Here is a 15,758-nt window from a genome sequence, read left to right as displayed (position 1 = left end):
TCACTCTGACACACACACATGCACGCACGCGCACACACACACACACACACACACACACACACACACACACACACACACACACACACACACACACACACACACACACACACACACACACACACACACCATCTGTAACACCCTACTGTCTACCTAGGTATCCATGTACTATGTTTACAGATGTATATACTCTATCTCTATATCTTCATGTGTACAGGTATATCTATATTAGAAAGGGAGGGTTAGATTATATATGTATTTATATTTCTATACAGCAGACAATTCAGTTTGTATCATATTTGCTGATTGATAGTCATTAGTTGTCTTTTGTAACCTGTAGAATGTAAAAGTTAGTAAAACATATGAATACACAAATTTAGTACTAGCTCAGTGGGAGACTGAAAGTATTTTTTCCTCCAGGTTCTAGGCAAAAATATAATTTTATGCCAGATACCTGGATGACATTTTAATTTTTTTGGAAGGGCAGCAAGGAAGAACTAAATGAATTTATATGCTATTTAGGTTCAACATTGACTTTTTTGAATTTTACAACTAATATACATGAAGAAAGGTGTGAATATTTGGATATAAGTATGTATTTTAATAATAACATGGTTGAATCCAACATTTTTCATAAAAAACATACTCAAATTCCTTCCTTCATTACGACAGCTGCCATCCATATTTTCAAAAAAAGAACCTTGTAAAAGGTCAGATGGTTAGGCTATCACGTATTATTAGTGAAGATACCAACTTTATTCATGAATTAAAGGTAATGTGTAATATGTTTTTAGATAGGGGCTATCCATCTAACTTAGTTAATCAAATAAAGGAAGAAGTTTTGATGAAAAGAAATACTGTCTATAAACCAATCTTAAAATATGGACTAAATAGAATGTCTATAGACAAGACTGACACAAACAAAAGAGATGTGTTTATTTTACCATTTAATGAGCATTCAGACACTATAGTTCAAATATGTAATGACACTTGGTTTAGAGTCTTTGCAAATAAAATTGAATACAATGAAATAATAGGGCACTTTCCCAAGGTTACGTATAGTCGGCGCACCAATCTTAAAGAAAGTATGGAAAACAATTGTAAGAGCCGGATATATACCAAGTCAAAAATGAGTAAATGTGTTTTTTGTAAAAGTTGTAAATTTGTGAATGATGGTCCTTACACTATGGTGCAAGGATATGGAAGATCAATCAAATGCCCAGGACACTGCAATTGTAATACTAAAATGGTGGTGTATTTGGCTACATATGTTTCTTGTCCTGCATATTATGTAGGGAAAACAACCAGGAAATTGAGGGAACGCATTTTGGAACATAATAGGGACATCAAAAATAAAAAGATGGTGAATGCTTTATTTGTACATAGCACTAAATGTGGGAATTTTAAGAGATTTATATTTTTTGTAATTGAAAGAATTTCCAATTATTGGGAGAAAGGAGGAGATTATGATAATTTGTTAGAAGCCAAAGAATGTGGCAGTTAAGACTCAATGCCAGTTGTTCACCTGGCATCAATGGGCATATCTCAATTTTAAGTATTTTAAAACATAGATCACATTGTATTTGATATATTAGTTCTTTTTAGCTCCTTTTAGTGATAATTAGTTTAAAATTATGCCAATAGTTTTTCTAATGTAGGAACATTATAAGATAATATGTACATACATTTAATTCAATTTCAATTTTATTTTTATTATTTCTTATCAAAATACACTAGTTTTTATAGTATTTTACCTTTACAATGGTATTTTTACTACAATATATATATTTAAAATATTTATTACATTATATTATATTATATTATGTTTTATTTCATATTTTACATTTTTATCAAGCGTGTCATATTACTTATTAATTAACAATGTACAATGATTTTTAAACAAACTATTTAATCAATCAACCAATGATAGGCGTTGTATAATTAAGGATATATGTATTTAACTGTTGTTGCTGAGATATCTGGTTAGTACTCTGAAGATGCCCGTATGTTTTTCAGGGTGAAAGCGCTTAGTACTTTTATTCCACTTTATGTATGTTTACAACGTTATTATTTTTCTCGGTGTATTGTGAGTAATAAAATTATTTCAAGTGACCAACTGAGGAGCCTTCGCTATGTTTTACTAGAATGTAAAAGTTGTCTGTTCACATTTAGATATAATGTCTTTGGATGGCAGTAAGCCATTTCTATGTCTGAGTTCAGTATAATGCAGAGAATTAAGATTCTGCTTTAAACACATTGAGGATTACTTATAATTTGTGGTTATAGTTCTAATACTGCTAATCTTGGACATTTTAACAGACATGATTACTTATTATGTCGGAATAAACCGCACTACAACTTTTACATTAAAAGCTGCCATCTGCTCATTAGATCTTTATTGTTAGTCCTCAATATTCGACGCAACATGAAATAACATAACCTGCCTTAATGTAATATGCTGAATAAATGACGTGTAGTGCTTTACCACCTTTTATGTGGTTTATAATATACAGCTACTCCTAATTAGAAATGATAAAACTTAATAGCATGGTGCAGCAGTATTGTGTTTCTAACTGTGCCTGATCTTTCCTTGTTACTATGGTTCACCTTTTTCTTTTCTTTTGTGCAGACTCTTTGGGCTGCTTTGTGAAGCTTTAATATTTACATAGCCTATTTTCTACTCTTAAGAGCATACACATATAGATACAAATACATATACATGCACACACACATGTACACACAAGCAGGCATGTATATACACAGAAATAAAAGCACATGTACAGTTACAAACTACAGTCACATTCGTAACATTTCTTTATGACAGGCTCATCAGCTTCAAACATCACTATACAGTTGTTAAACAATATCAAAGATGTGGTCTTCAATGCCCATTAAGTTTAGTCTAAATAATCAAAATGCAAATATACTAGGGCCTTAAGGTAAGTCTTGCCAAAACAGAATGCTGTGAATTAGACTGTGGGCCGGATTCACGAAACCTCCGTGTAAGACTTAATATGTCTTACTCGGAAGCTGCAGTTGAATGGTATGACGTCAGCATGCCATGAATATTCATGAGGGCATGCTGACTCATCCGTAACTCTTACATGGACTGAGTAGGCAAGCAGAGGGCATGTCCGACTGCTGAGCAGTCTAAAAGTCCACACCCCTGCAAGGTTTTAAAAAGCATAATGTCAACAGATAAGAGCAAGTCCGCTCAAATGTACTTCCACCCAACACCACACTCCCTGAGACTGCAAACCCCCATCAGAGTTATAAAATGGAAAATATTATTTTTTTTTAAATGCACGATATAGCTGCCCGTATTTGCGCTTGTTTGCGCGGGTGTGCCTATTGCTTAACCACAGTTAGCAATTGTGACATTGAAGAGCATATAAGAACTACTTATGCAAATTAATCCAAATAGCAATAGCGTAATGGTAGAGCGTATGCACAAATAGAAGGCATTCACGGTTCGAGTCCCACCACTCCCCTTCTTATTTATGTTTTAAATCAGTATTTGAAATAATACCAGACAAATATGATTAAAATTTTATTAAAAGCAGTGACATGGCCAATGTATCAGCGAACAAAATATATAGTTTGAAAAGACCCAGATATATAATAGCCTGCCGTTAAGCAATGTTTTACACAGCTAAAAACAGGTGCACATAGTTTAATAGTGCTTTACCCATCTAAACAGAGGTGCTCATAGTTCAATAGCTCTTTATCCAGCTAAACAGAGATGCCCATAGTTTAATAGAGCTTCACCCAGCTAAACAGAGTTGCCCATAGTGTAATAGCATTTTACCCAGCACAATATAGTTGCCCAACGTTTAAAAACGCTTTACCCAGCACAATGTGTTTGCGCGGATATGCACGCCGCGCCAACCACGGCACCGTAGGGCACAGGGGAGCAACGTAGAGCTAAGTTGCTTAAATGCAGCCACACCCCCTAGCCTGTCTAGACAGTATTAAAATAAAAGAATGACAAGGTTTGAACCCAGGACCCTTTGCATCATAAGCAAAGTACAGAATCACTAAGCCATGATAACACAGGGGAAACAGCCACTATTAACATTCATAAACTTAAGAATGGTAATTTAACCATTACTAAGCAGGTCTGCAGTCAGCCGAGAATTTTACAAAATGGCCAATCACAAAAAAGTGCGGGAAATGCGGCATATTTAAGCCCCACAGGCGGGAATACACGCCATAACTGATTGTAGCTCACATCTGCAGTCAGAATGTCTGGTGTTGGAGATGGGGTGCACTTCCAAGTGCAGAGATGGGGCACCGAGGAGTCCAAATACATGGTTTGGCTCCTAGTCCACCATCACGAGGCAAGACTCCTGCTGGGCCAGTTCCAAGGGACAGAGTACAAGGCAGAGGCTTGGAACTGGTTAGCTTGTGACCTCACTAGTGCCACAGGCATTCCCCGGACTGGTGAGCAGGTCTGTCACCACCATGTGGACCTGGAGAGACGGAAGGAGGACCACCTGAACCAGTGGATACAGGAGGCCCGTGGGATGCGGGATGCCCCACAACTGAGTATGTAGCCATGGAATGCAGTATGTAAGGATTTAAAATGGAGTATGTATAATGGATTGGAATGTCTCAATATCTCTTCATTTACTTTACAGCTGCAGGTGACCGTGTTATGAATCAGCAAGCCTATGCTGATAGGCTGCTAAGGCTGTGCCGCCAGGCAGGTTAGTGATTATTCTGCATGTATTGTTATATAAAATATGGGAGAGAGCATGAAAGAAAGTGTTGTAGTCCAATAATACAGCCATAAAATGGACTGAATAAGTCCTCTGTATGTACTGTTAGATAAAAACGTTAGAGAGGCAGAAAAAGAGTGTAGTAACCCATTAAGAAAGGTAACAAATGTCTGGAATATCTCTGCAGGCACTGTCATATAAAATAATATGTGAGTGAGCCTGAAAAAAGAGTGTGCTAACCTATTAATAAAGGTATAATATGTCGTGAACATGTCTCCCATATATACCGTTAAACAAATAAAGGAGTGAGCCTGTGGAAAAGTGTGTAATGTCATTAATAAAGGTCTAAAACCCAGAGTGTGTCTGTTTCACTTAGTATGAAATGTTGTTGTACCCTTGCATTATACAAATAGTAATGTGTTAGAAAGTGCTGGCAACCCAGAGTTCTGCAGTCCCATCTAAAGTGGGTGATGGAAGTGCTAGTAGCTGTGAAGTAAATATACAGTCCTCAACAGTCAGTTACTGGCTGGCATGCATAAGTAAATCTAGCACATGAGTAGCATGCTAATATGTTCCCCAGAAATGTAAGTGTGCTTCAATAAATGCAGGGTTCTGTACAATTAGAAGTGAAAATGTCATGTGAAAACATCCAGATATGTAGATAAAGAAAGATAAATGCAACCATGAAATATGCAGCAGTAACATCTGCATCCTGGACAGTAAGTATGTGAGATATAGGTCAAGTATAGATTATTAAATACAGTGTGCCTTTCCTAGCAGTGGTTCAGGGTGCTTTGTTTGGCTTTCAAGTATAGATTGAACTAGCCAAACCCACTACACAACCTAATGCATGGTAGCAAGTGTAATAATACATGTACGGAATATACACCTGCAGTCACTAGGAATGTAGTGTCGAGTAAAAGTGTTTATAAGATGTTAATGGAGGTTTTTTTCTACACCCTACTGTTTGTGCATAAACCATGCAATTCCGCACCTCAATGGGTATGTGTAATCTTAAATATTTGTCGGGATATATGTCCTATTGTTCCATAAATATTTACACTCATGTTGATGCATGTGCCCTGTTCAAACACCACGTTCATGGTGGCCTGTTGCTACCAATCATCCCTGCATGCGGTTGGAATAACCACTGTTGTTCAATATATGCATGTGTTTTGTTTGCTGTTCAACTGTTGGAATTGTGGTGTGTTGGGTTAATGGGAATATTACTGCATGCTGTTACAACTAATCTGGAATGCTGTTGTTTATGTTGTAATGAAACACACCGAATCACAGAACGTATTGGAAGGTCAGTCCCAGCGGACCCACCTGTCCCTCCTCAGTTGACGAGTGCACTTGGCACCAGTGGCTGTGGTGCCCAGGCAGGACTCCCCTCCTCCATTGGTTCTGTGCCACCTTCGGGTGGAAGCCCTGCAGGGGATGGGGCTCGTCCCCCATGCAAGCGTGGGAGGAAAAGAGCCACCCATCACCCTTCGAAGGGTCCAGGCTGTGGTGCGTAGGGAGATCCAGCGTTCAGTCGCTGATCCCCTACGCCAGGTTGAGGCGAGAGTGGCGCATCTCATGGGTGAGCCTGCCCGTCCTACTCAGCCCCCAGCACAGCCACCCCTGGGGCTGTGAAGGTGCAGTGGTGACTGCCCAGGGGTGGGGATCTCAGTTCCACTGTTACCATCTGTGGGTTCATGGGCTTGCGATTTCCAAACAACCTTCCCCATCAATTGTGTTCACCCACCCCATGTGTCAAATTCCGCCCCTGTATGCGTCTTGTTTGTCTTGTCTGTTTACCTCTCCAACCTACCTCCCCAAATATACCTATTTCCCCTACCTCACTTAACACTCTCACCTGAAAAAAAAAAAAGGTCAATTTGTACCTGAAAAAAAATTATGCCCCATACTTAGCTTCCCATTTTGCACACATGTCCATAGGACATGTACACCGATAATTCTAATTGGCAGTGCAACAAATTATGTTGTCATCACCCCTCTCTCAGGGGTGGAAGGTCTCAAAATTCACTCCAAATTTTCAACATATGCACAGCTGTTGCTGTTAAGGAAATGAGCAGGTATGGGCCTTCCCTAGACCCTTCCTGCACATCCCGAGCTTGTTTTCCTACTGTCTGTTGCTCTCTGTGCCCCCTTTTTCACCACTTTCCTATCTCCCCATTTTCTTTAAAGGAAATTAGTGCGGGGGTTAGCAGGTGTAAGCATTTTTAAGCAGTAGTTAGTGGGGGTGCGCGAGTGTGAGCTTGTGTGCGCCTAGCTAAGCATTGTTAAGCATCGTGCAAACCCGCGCCAACCCGCTTACAACTGCTTAAAAGTGCCTTAGTCACTCTGTATGACAAGGCCCTTGTATTGCTCAGCAGCAAAATAAAAAATACCCTTGTCAGTCTCGAACCCGGGACCTTGGACTCACCAGTCTGCATGAAGTACCACTAAGCCACAGCAGATATACAATAACTTAGTGCTGAAAGCAATTTATCATGCATTACCATGAGTGAATGTAAAGGGAAAATAGGAATGGCATAACACAAATCTTGTTCTGTGGGCCTTAACCAGCAGGTGGTGTTGAATTGCATGACATGACTGTGAAAAGAGAATCAGCCATGATAGTAGGGAAGAAGGTTACAGTAGCAGCTTACAAACCCCACACAGTATCAGAGCAGGATACACACCGGCATACTTGCATAGGTCACAGGCTAGACCTCCCAACAGTGACTGCTCTACAGTGATGACCCTGATTTGTAAACAAATGTTAGCTGTGTCCCTCTGAGTCCCTGTGAAATGTATTAACAGTAGGCAGAAAGGTGTTGAATCTCACTTAATAACAAATGTCAATAAGTGAGTGTAGACACCGCTTGCACATTAGAAAAGGTGTAGTAATAGAAATGCTCTGAATCACCCAAAGTCTGAACTGCAAAATGTCTGAACTATATGACAGGTGTATCCCAGTTATATGTACCTTTCCCTGAGGCTGTTCAAATATATATGTGAGAGTATCTGAGGCCTGGAAGAGTCAGAAACACACAGGCATATCAGCTTGTCTGCTGTTACACACTCTGCGAATAGCTGTAGAATGAATCCCACAAGCATACCCTTATGTAGCAGTACAACACAGAAATAGCAAAGGATGTAGCCATGAACTGCTAGCAACCACCTGTGACAATGCCATTGTTCAGGTGCTGAAAAGACTGCTGTGGTGCACAGTCAAAGAATACTAGGCTGACCTCTGTCTACCATCTGGATATGTCCACAGGTGGGAGCTACTCAGACAGATTACAAGCCTTCATAGACTTACAGGTACACAGCAACTCTGCATGTTCAGTAAGATAAACATCACACGATAATAAATAATGCACACTGCAGTTCTGCACCCCTACCCAAAGGTACTATATACCCGTGTAGTCAGGCACAACCAAGGGTGTAGGTAGGCATACACAGTACAGAAATATGTTCAGTCGTCCTGAGCAGACTGTGCTAATATCAACACAAACCACAAACTGTTCAGATGTGAGTAACGTACTAATGACAGTATAGCAGTTCACAAACAGTGCATGTGCCTGATATTCATAATTGGTAGTACAACATACTTAGATGTCCTCACCCCTCTCTCAGGGGTGGAAGGTTTCAAATATCCCACCTAATGAATTGCATATGCACAGCTGTTGCTGGTAAAGAAATGGGCAGCTATGGACCTTCTCCACACCCATCGTGTACATCCCAAGCTAGTTTCCCTACTGTCTTCCCCTCTTTGAGCACCCTTTATCACCACATTCCTATCTCCCCATTTACTTTTCTGTCAAAGACATGAGCGCAGGGTTAGCGGGAGTGAGCACTTGTAAACAGTATTAAGCGGGTTTGCACCAGTGTGCGCATGTGTGCGCCTAGCTTAGCATTGCTAAGATATGATAAGCTACACCAAGCTTAGCTTACTATTGCTAACATAAAATGAGCTAGGCTAAGCTTAGCTTAGTTTTGCTAAAATACAAAAAGCTCAGCTAAGCGTCGCGCAAACCCAGGCAAACCCGCTTACAACTGCTTAAAAGTGCCTTAGTCACTCTGTATGACAAGGCCCTTGTATTGCTCAGCAGCAAAATAAAATACCCTTTTCAGTCTCAAATCCCACACCTTGGACTCACCAGTCTGCATGATGTACCACTAAGCCACAGCAGATATACAATAACTTAGTGCTGAAAGAAATATAACATGCATTACAAGGAGTGAATGTAAAGGGAAAATAGGAAAGCCATATATGTGCATGTATATGTACAGCAGTGGATGTTTACAAGTATGTGTATATATATATATATATATATATATATATATATATATATATATATATATATATGTGTGTGTGTGTGTGTGTATTACATATATAGATATATACATATATTGATATATATATATATATATATATATATATATATATATATATATATATAGATATATATATATAGATATATACAGATATATATGGATATATATATAGATATGTATATATATGTATATATATATATATATATATATATATATATATATATATGTATAGATATGCATATATAGAGTGATATATAAATATATATGTATATAAATATTCATATATATATATATATATATATATATATATATATATATAGTGAGAGAGGGAGACACAGGGTCAGACATATTGCAACAGGTGCCTGGTGACCAAGGCATGGACAGAACACCAGTGTTGATACTGCAGTGCTATACCCCATTCCAAAACACTTTACTCACTAACTACCAGATAGGTGGTTGCCTGACTAACACTGAAGGTGTCAGAAGGGAACATGGGATACAGGTGGACAGTAGCCTCCCCTTTGATATTCCCAGTGCCACACTAGTCTTGTAATCTGTCTACGTGCAGTACGGTCATCACAAACGATGTGTCATGTACAGAAATATAGGTCAGTGTTCTCCTGTACTCATCACAATGCCCCATGTGGTATGTACCTCACATGACAACTACAGCAAGTGAAAAGGCCACAGACATACCTCACACAGGGTAATACTGCCCTGAAACACATACCCTATGCAGACTGACTCACATAACCACAGCTACAGTGTGTTGCATACTGGCCACCCAGAGGTTACCTCTGCCGAACATACAGAGGTATGCCACACCCATAGCAGTCAGACAACCACCATGTCAACACCTCACAATCCCACTGGGCTACATGGCCTAGGTCCCTAATCCCTGCAACCTCACTAAACAGCACATGCTGGAGGGATAGGCTCCTATTGGCAAATATGCCATACTCTGGAGTAAAACACCCAGCATGAACAAACAAGGCTCCTCAGTAGCAGATGTCATACATACCCCTGATGATTGTCTGGGGGATAGGTAACATGCCCTGGGAATCACCTCTGTGTATCCGGTTGACAGGAGGAAGTGAAATCTAATTACATGTGTGTCAAAGGCCAGGGTGGCATATGGCTAGCCTGCTGTAGGCCCCAAGGCCAATAGCGTATTACCTACTTATGACACAATGTGCACAGACATGTACACAGTGCAGTACCTGCTATGTGAGGTGGAATGAGTGTGACAGTGAATGTGTGCAAGGTCTGTTATGGTGTGCTGTTGTTTATGTTGTAATGAAACACACCGAATCACAGAACGTATTGGAAGGTCAGTCCCAGCGGACCCACCTGTCCCTCCTCAGTTGACGAGTGCACTTGGCACCAGTGGCTGTGGTGCCCAGGCAGGACTCCCCTCCTCCATTGGTTCTGTGCCACCTTCGGGTGGAAGCCCTGCAGGGGATGGGGCTCGTCCCCCATGCAAGCGTGGGAGGAAAAGGGCCACCCATCACCCTTTGAAGGGTCCAGGCTGTGGTGCGTAGGGAGATCCAGCGTTCAGTCGCTGATCCCCTACGCCAGGTTGAGGCGAGAGTGGCGCATCTCATGGGTGAGCCTGCCTGTCCTACTCAGCCCCCAGCACAGCCACCCCTGGGGCTGTGAAGGTGCAGTGGTGACTGCCCAGGGGTGGGGATCTCAGTTCCACTGTTACCATCTGTGGGTTCATGCGCTTGCGATTTCCAAACAACCTTCCCTGTCAATTGTGTTCACCCACCCCATGTGTCAAATTCCGCCCCTGTATGCATCTTGTTTGTCTTGTCTGTTTACCTCTCCAACCTACCTCCCCAAATATACCTATTTCCCCTACCTCACTTAACACTCTCACCTGAAAAAAAAAAAGGTCAATCTGTACCTGAAAAAAAATTATGCCCCATACTTAGCTTCCCATTTTGCACACATGTCCATAGGACATGTACACCGATAATTCTAATTGGCAGTGCAACAAATTATGTTGTCGTCACCCCTCTCTTAGGGGTGGAAGGTCTCAAAATTCACTCCAAATTTTCAACATATGCACAGCTGTTGCTGTTAAGGAAATGAGCAGGTATGGGCCTTCCCTAGACCCTTCCTGCACATCCCGAGCTTGTTTTCCTACTGTCTGTCGCTCTCTGTGCCCCCTTTTTCACCACTTTCCTATCTCCCCATTTTCTTTTCTTTAAAGGAAATTAGTGAGGGGGTTAGCAGGAGTAAGCATTTTTAAGCAGTAGTTAGTGGGGGTGCGCGAGTGTGAGCTTGTGTGCGCCTAGCTAAGCATTGTTAAGCATCATGCAAACCCATGCCAACCTGCTTACAACTGCTTAAAAGTGCCTTAGTCACTCTGTATGACAAGGCCCTTGTATTGCTCAGCAGCAAAATAAAAAATACCCTTGTCAGTCTCGAACCCGGGACCTTGGACTCACCAGTCTGCATGAAGTACCAATAAGCCACAGCAGATATACAATAACTTAGTGCTGAAAGCAATTTATCATGCATTACCATGAGTGAATGTAAAGGGAAAATAGGAATGGCATAACACAAATCTTGTTCTGTGGGCCTTAACCAGCAGGTGGTGTTGAATTGCATGACATGACTGTGAAAAGAGAATCAGCCATGATAGTAGGGAAGAAGGTTACAGTAGCAGCTTACAAACCCCACACAGTATCAGAGCAGGATACACACTGGCATACTTGCATAGGTCACAGGCCAGACCTCCCAACAGTGACTGCTCTACAGTGATGACCCTGATTCGTAAACAAATGTTAGCTGTGTCCCTCTGAGTCCCTGTGAAATGTATTAACAGTAGGCAGAAGGGTGTTGAATCTCACTTAATAACAAATGTCAATAAGTGAGTGTAGACACCGCTTGCACATTTGAAAAGGTGTAGTAATAGAAATGCTCTGAATCACCCAAAGTCTGAACTGCAAAATGTCTGAACTATATGACAGGTGTATCCCAGTTATATGTACCTTTCCCTGAGGCTGTTCAAATATATATGTGAGAGTATCTGAGGCCTGGAAGAGTCAGAAACACACAGGCATATCAGCTTGTCTGCTGTTACACACTCTGCGAATAGCTGTAGAATGAATCCCACAAGCATGCCCTTATGTAGCAGTACAACACAGAAATAGCAAAGAATGTAGCCATGAACTGCTAGCAACCACCTGTGACAATGCCATTGTTCAGGTGCTGAAAAGACTGCTGTGGTGCACAGTCAAAGAATACTAGGCTGACCTCTGTCTACCATCTGGATATGTCCACAGGTGGAAGCTACTCAGACAGATTACAAGCCTTCATAGACTTACAGGTACACAGCAACTCTGCATGTTCAGTAAGATAAACATCACACGATAATAAATAATGCACACTGCAGTTCTGCACCCCTACCCAAAGGTACTATATACCCGTGTAGTCAGGCACAACCAAGGGTGTAGGTAGGCATACACAGTACAGAAATATGTTCAGTCGTCCTGAGCAGACTGTGCTAATATCAACACAAACCACAAACTGTTCAGATGTGAGTAACGTACTAATGACAGTATAGCAGTTCACAAACAGTGCATGTGCCTGATATTCATAATTGGTAGTACAACATACTTAGATGTCCTCACCCCTCTCTCAGGGGTGGAAGGTTTCAAATATCCCACCTAATGAATTGCATATGCACAGCTGTTGCTGGTAAAGAAATGGGCAGCTATGGACCTTCTCCACACCCATCGTGTACATCCCAAGCTAGTTTCCCTACTGTCTTCCCCTCTTTGAGCACCCTTTATCACCACATTCCTATCTCCCCATTTACTTTTCTGTCAAAGACATGAGCGCGGGGTTAGCGGGAGTGAGCACTTGTAAACAGTATTAAGCGGGTTTGCACCAGTGTGCGCATGTGTGCGCCTAGCTTAGCATTGCTAAGATATGATAAGCTACACCAAGCTTAGCTTACTATTGCTAACATAAAATGAGCTAGGCTAAGCTTAGCTTAGTTTTGCTAAAATACAAAAAGCTCAGCTAAGCGTCGCGCAAACCCAGGCAAACCCGCTTACAACTGCTTAAAAGTGCATTAGTCACTCTGTATGACAAGGCCCTTGTATTGCTCAGCAGCAAAATAAAATACCCTTTTCAGTCTCAAATCCCACACCTTGGACTCACCAGTCTGCATGATGTACCGCTAAGCCACAGCAGATATACAATAACTTAGTGCTGAAAGAAATATAACATGCATTACAAGTAGTGAATGTAAAGGGAAAATAGGAAAGCCATATATGTGCATGTATATGTACAGCAGTGGATGTTTACAAGTATGTATATATATATATATATATATATATATGTGTGTGTGTGTGTGTGTGTATTACATATATAGATATATACATATATTGATGTATAGATATATATATATATATATATATATATATATATATATATATACAGATATATATGGATATATATATAGATATGTATATATATGTATATATATATATATATATATATATATATATATATATATATATATAGATAGATAGATATGCATATATAGAGTGATATATAAATATATATGTATATAAATATTCATATATATATATATATATATATATATATATATAGTGAGAGAGGGAGACACAGGGTCAGACATATTGCAACAGGTGCCTGGTGACCAAGGCATGGACAGAACACCAGTGTTGATACTGCAGTGCTATACCCCATTCCAAAACACTTTACTCACTAACTACCAGATAGGTGGTTGCCTGACTAACACTGAAGGTGTCAGAAGGGAACATGGGATACAGGTGGACAGTAGCCTCCCCTTTGATATTCCCAGTGCCACACTAGTCTTGTAATCTGTCTATGTGGTACGTGTCATCACAAACGATGTGTCATGTACAGAAATATAGGTCAGTGTTCTCCTGTACTCATCACAATGCCCCATGTGGTATGTACCTCACATGACAACTACAGCAAGTGAAAAGGCCACAGACATACCTCACAAAGGGTAATACTGCCCTGAAACACATACCCTATGCAGACTGACTCACATAACCACAGCTACAGTGCGTTGCATACTGGCCACCCAGAGGTTACCTCTGCCGAACATACAGAGGTATGCCACACCCATAGCAGTCAGACAACCACCATGTCAACACCTCACAATCCCACCAGGCTACATGGCCTAGGTCCCTAATCCCTGCAACCTCACTAAACAGCACATGCTGGAGGGATAGGTTCCTATTGGCAAATATGCCATACTCTGGAGTAAAACACCCAGCATGAACAAACAAGGCTCCTCAGTAGCAGATGTAATACATACCCCTGATGATTGTCTGGGGGATAGGTAACATGCCCTGGGAATCACCTCTGTGTATCCGGTTGACAGGAGGAAGTGAAATCTAATTACATGTGTGTCAAAGGCCAGGGTAGCATATGGCTAGCCTGCTGTAGGCCCCAAGGCCAATAGCGTATTACCTACTTATGACACAATGTGCACAGACATGTACACAGTGCAGTACCTGCTATGTGAGGTGGAATGAGTGTGACAGTGAATGTGTGCAAGGTCTGTAACGGTGTGATAGCTTAGTATGAGGTTGTTTCTGTCATAGTCGTTTGTGTCCTAGGTGTGAGGCCAGATTAAATGTGTCAGTTATTGGGATGCAGACATAGTAGGATGGTATATGTTGTGACGTAGTTCCTTGTGTATGACTGTGGAGTCCCATCATAGGCTGAAGCAATACATGTATGCTCAGTAAGTGGTACTGATGGTGAATCCAGCCGACATTTGAACCGTTGTACCACCTGAAGCTGTAGGCCTAAACAGCACAGTATGGTGTATGTTCACATTCCCTGGTAACACTGTCTTGTGTGTTTCCTGTAGTCTGCACAGATTACATACCTCAGGCATAGGTATCTGTAAGTAGGGGCACACAGTACTGTAAGGTACACAGGAAATACTCATCTGTGTCAGCATACATTTGTGTATTGTATGAATGTCTGATGTGTGTGTAATTATGCCTGTACCATGTCCACAATCACATGTGTGATGCAGGGTTTGCATGTGTACCTAGCAACATGTATACTCTGTTACAGCAGTATGCCAGCTATATTAACAACTGTGCACATATGTTAGGTAGGGGTATGGCATCAACAACTAGGTTGGGTTACTGGTTATACTGTACTTCACATTCATTGCAATGGATGACATATTTCTGCATTCATTAGCTTGATATGTACCCCCCCCTGGCAAGGCTGTGCATTGGATCCCAAACAGTGTGCCGAGTACTGGTGTATACTGGTGTGTTATATGGAGTGTGGCAGGCACTGTTAGCCAGTTGTGGGCTGAGCACTGATATGTGGTTTTGAATGTGTGTATCCTCTGACAGACGAACAGATGCTATATATGGCAGTTAACTGAAATCTGTACTGTATAATGTTAAGTGTGCCACATATCATTTACTTGTCTTCCAGGCTTATGGCTCATCACAGGAATCCCTCATACACAGCCGCAGAGGAATAGGAAATCCACCACAGCCTGGTTCAGCACTATACCCTGCTGTTTTCCAGGGCCAGACAGCACCAGCAGGAGCATACTGTACTGTGGCAAGAACTTGTTCGTCGCGTAAATGACATAGGCATGCATAACCGAACATATGAGCAGGTACACCATCACTGCAGTGATTTAATTAGACA

The sequence above is a fragment of the Protopterus annectens genome, chromosome 6.part1, assembly GCF_019279795.1.
Source record: "Protopterus annectens isolate FY-2018-M chromosome 6.part1, PAN1.0, whole genome shotgun sequence".
Classification (NCBI taxonomy): domain Eukaryota; kingdom Metazoa; phylum Chordata; order Ceratodontiformes; family Protopteridae; genus Protopterus; species Protopterus annectens.
The sequence above is the reverse complement of the archived record's forward strand: the minus strand, read 5'-3'. Positions refer to the sequence as shown.